The sequence below is a fragment of the Cupressus sempervirens genome, chromosome 9, assembly GCF_028749045.1.
Source record: "Cupressus sempervirens isolate cs-2001-9-10 chromosome 9, ASM2874904v1, whole genome shotgun sequence".
NCBI lineage: Eukaryota > Viridiplantae > Streptophyta > Pinopsida > Cupressales > Cupressaceae > Cupressus > Cupressus sempervirens.
The window spans coordinates 272,175,465-272,180,186 of record NC_143126.1 but is presented as its reverse complement, the minus strand read 5'-3'; the positions used below and the strand labels follow the sequence as shown (position 1 = coordinate 272,180,186).

Genomic DNA, 4,722 nt, shown 5'->3' with positions numbered 1-4,722 from the left:
TATGTCTACTACCATCAAATTGTGAAACTTGTTTTATTACAGCATTTTTGTATATTAGCATTTGTATCAAAAGCAGGCACAATGGTTATACTGATAATCATAACAGAGGGTACAACAATCTTCACAAACATTCTTGCTAAGCCCTTTTAATAGACTGTTGACACATTCTCCACTTCCCCATTCTTCTAATTTCACATATGTGCAAGTTTTGTGAAAACAATATGAAAAGCGTCCATATTATCATTAGTATTTGATAGATACTTCAACAATGTTTATAACCCGTGTCTCAAATTGCATTGGGTTCATCTAATTTATGAAGTCGGCAATGGTCTTCTTATTCAAAATAAAACAATAGAGGAAAGCTTTCTGAGCACTAAAACTAAAACCTTTAGGTGTCTAGCACAGTGTACATTAATTTTATTTTTGTTTTGTTGAAAGTGGGAATCGACTATATATATATATATATATAACTGGTTCAAAAGAACTCCTGAGGGAAAGAACCAGAAAGAAAACCCTCATTCATTATATAATACAAAAAGTTCCATCAACTTAGACTAAAGTAAGATAATGGGAGCACCCAGTATGACCATATTAATGGTTTTAGAACAGCTCCATTTTTATAATGGGAAGCCCATTTACATACAGTAACATATTGTACCTCTGATAAACCAGTCCAAGAAGCTTTCCCTGGAGATCTCCATACATCACACAAAATAATAGATACATTTTGGTACAGCTTGAGCTCTAGAGTACTTGCATGAAATTTCTATTTGTATGCCTTAGAAGTGCATAGAAATTTCAAGTCAGCAAACATTTTATTGATGATGAACTGAACGCTTATCTCTTTGACTGTGACACATCAGCTTTCAATCCAAGCTCAAAATATTGTTTTGTGTGACCAGCCTGAGCCTGAATTTCGGACTTTGGTGTCTGAAGTAGTACAAGCCCTGTTTCAATTGATGGAACGGTTCAAAAAGAGATGTGAAGACTAATTTCATCTTCAAACTCCACTGCGCAAAACTCAGAATCATAGCAGGATAGATAAGTAAACTGTCTAAAGCAACTGCAGTAGCAGAAAAATGTTGTTGTATCACATTTACAGATTACAACTCTTGGAACTCTTCTTTCTCATCGTACTCTCCTTCTTCATCTGCAGTGGCATCCTGGTAGAAGCAGAAATACAATGATCCTTATCGGGGAGAGGCATTGCAAACAGTATCAATGTTAGGAAATCCCTCACTGTCAGTGTTTGATAGAATCTCTGATTTGTCCAATATTTCTTTTGAAGATTCATATGCTTTGAGCAAGGCCATCCCCATACCGTATCCTGCTTTATCACAGGTTTCACCCAACATGTTGCCCACGTTGGTAAAGGTTCCCTCCAAAGCATCCCTTGCTTTATCCAAGTTTCTGGGCGAACTTGCCTCTGATATGTCCAGCTTGGCATAACAATTGCTGTCTTTAACAATGACAGCAGAAGAGAGTCCTGCACCGGTGACATCATTTCTATCCTTGCCACTATCTGAATTACCATCTTCAATTCTGTTTCCCACCAGGCTCTTGGTGTCCCTGATAACATCAAATTAAACAAATCCAATCCCTTGCCGGTGGCACTTCAGCATCCTCCAACTGCATAACCTCATAATACAACTCTTCTTTTTATCTTGGTTCACTTTATTTTTATTCAAGAGATCTTTGGTCATATTATTTAAATAACTTGTGTTACACTGTCATCCAGTAATCTATAATCTGTTGCATGGGAACAATGAATGTATAATTTTCAGTCCGCATCTAATTTTTAGCTCAGCTACCTGTATGACAAAAACAGCTTTAAATAGATCAGTAGCCACCAATTACTGGTTGTCAACAGTTGTATACAGCAATTATCATGTAGTACTTCTCCGGAAAGAATGCAACTTCAAAACTCTTCCACTCTCTGTTTTGGAGATACAACCAAATGATGAATTCAAGAAAGCATACTTGGGTTGATCATTTCACTCCTAATGCAGATGTTCAGAAATAAAATGCTTGGATCAGCCACCGAGTAACTATCAGAATCTCTTAGCAACAAGGATTTTATTTGTGCCCAGCCTAGGAAACGTACCAATTCATGGACCATATTCCTTCGTACTGTACGGGATAACTTCCCCTCTGAACTCTGCTGGAGAAAGCATGTAATGTCTATTCAAATGTGAAATACAGATGCTCCATATTTTTTTTAATTTAGAAGTTGTACCACATATTTATAAACACCAACAGTTGCCTACACATTCATAAAACCATATGGTTGAAACTTGAAAGCATCATATCATGCGAAAAGGAGAAGATGTAATGGAAAACTGTTCCTAGCCTATGTACATTTTTAATAATCAAACAAATGATTTGCTGCAATAGAACCTTTCTGAAATTTCAAATCAAGACTCGGAATCAGCAATCAAGTTCTTTGCAGCACTCCTGACTTTGCTGTATCTTCAATGTCAGAAACGATGCTATACAAACAATGTTGGATTGGACATAAACACAAGATAACAACTTGTCATCAGTATCTGTCAGCTTTTTACTGAGCCTATAGGAACCAGGTGGTGTAAATGCTAGAAAACTCTGGGAATGTGTAATAAAGAAACTTCCTGTACAGGGAATGTTGTCTTGGTGCAAAGATCACGATTTTCAGTATGCATACATATTCCATATAAATATACCTTGATATTCAATTTTCCACCAGAAATGCCATCTTCAGAAACTGCGGTAATATTAAAGGTTGCAGTTTACAACTGGATTTGGATTGATATCCACCGAATTAACCTTTACCAGATAGTCTTCCTGAGAACCACAGTAATATATCTTCACATCTGCGTATATTGCAGGTATGGATTAAAAGCTGGCCACAATTAGCAGAAAAACCCAACATTGCAATTGCCCTCCACCAAATTCCTTAATTTTGAACAAAGCACACAATCTACAGGTACTCAATATTCACACTTAGAGAAGAATGATATTTCATGCCCATATTGCAAGGGATGACATCATAAGACCACCTATAATTAAGGCAATGTAAGATGCAACTTGCAATCTTATATTGCAACAGATTCCCTTGCTGAGAAAATCCGCTGCAATGAGATCTACTAAAGCCATATATATGAGAATTCCAGCAGATATAGAATCAAACATACCCTCCACAATAAGTGCTGTTGGGCTATTTGGATTGTATATGGAAGATATTCCAATACCAATGCCAATTTCTACAGGGGTAGTGACTGCAAAGAAAGAGGCCATAATGGTAGCTGAGAGAGATTTGAAACCTGCCTGTGAATCACAGCCTCCATGTGCAAAGCCTTCAAAATTTTTGATGAAAGCATAATGCTCCAATTAGGGGCCTAACTGTACACAGACTCTGAGAAACTCCAAGTGAAGGACCAATGAAAACCGAATGTCAGACAATTCCCATTTCTAGAACCTAGGAAACTCCAATATGTCAAATGCTTTGAGAAGGTTCAGGCATGCTGTGTTCCGTATGTGTATGCACAAATTTCTTATGAACATGCTCGTGCGTTTCATCTTCACAAGAATGATGACCATGAGGATGACTGTGACAATGGGATGCTGCATAGGCACACATGCCTACAATATGCATGTGTCTGTCACGACTCACCATGTTCTTCATCTGGCGTCTTTACATTTCTGTCCTCAACAGATGTAGCAGGCATCAGTTCAGGCCAATTCTTCTGTTCCTCAATATGGTCACTTGTCACGACACCATTCTGCTCCTTCAGGTGCTTCTTTTCAAAATATTGTGTACCCAAAAAGTCAGCTAAAAGATTGAAAAATGTAGCCAACATTGCAATGAAACCAGAATATGTAAATTTTGCCCATGGCATATCTGGCAGACACTGATCAGTAAGAGCTGCTTCAGCATCTGATAGCATATGAACAAAAGCTGTTGCCAGAATAACTCCTGCAGCAAATGCCTTAGCAATTACGAAAAAGTTTCCACTCGACCTGATAAAGTTCAATCTCCTTCCCAAAAGAGGCAATGCCAATCCAGAAGCATTTGATACGAGAATCACAAAAATGCCTATTGTCTTTAAATACAGGACAGCCTGCTTGTCTCGGCATTCCTCATCACTGGAAGTTCCAGTCAGAAGTTCCCATTGTTTTCAAGAATATTACAGTGCACATTATTATATTGCAAGCAAGTTTTGAGATTGCTTGATTTAGCGTTACCTTTTTTTTTCAAGAATATTGTCCCAACTTGAAATGGTGGAAATGATTTACATCTCCTTCACATTTTCGCTTGCAACATTCTTGGATATAAATTTCATTGTTGTGTGCCAATTATCACATGCCATACACTCCTAAAATTCTTAGCAATGATGATTGTTCTAGGGGTTGTGTTTAAAGACAAAATGCAATTATCAACTTTTCACTATGGTGACAGAAGAATAATTTTCCCTCACCTTTTACATCATTAAGTAAATGCTTGAATCTGAAATATACCTAGCCACCTTCATCTCCCAAGCTAATTTCTCCAGATTTCCATATTCCTTCTTTGTATGTACAAATAAAGTAACATTTTATTGTCTTCAATCCAACTACGTTGAAAAATCTTTTGATTGTTCTATCTTTCATAAATCTCCTTACCATTTGAACCTCATCCCATCTACCCAATTTTTGTATTGACGTTTGATATGACATAAGAAGTACTAATCTAGAATCCAAATAAAA

At 37.1% G+C, this 4,722-nt stretch overlaps 2 pseudogenes; both read right to left on the bottom strand.

Moving 5' to 3' along the window:
- Nucleotides 1-2,434: 2,434 nt before the first annotated feature.
- LOC149538507 (uncharacterized) lies at nucleotides 2,435-2,937 on the bottom strand (annotated as a pseudogene).
- Nucleotides 2,740-4,152, bottom strand: LOC149538506 (zinc transporter 4, chloroplastic pseudogene; annotated as a pseudogene).
- Nucleotides 4,153-4,722: the final 570 nt, after the last annotated feature.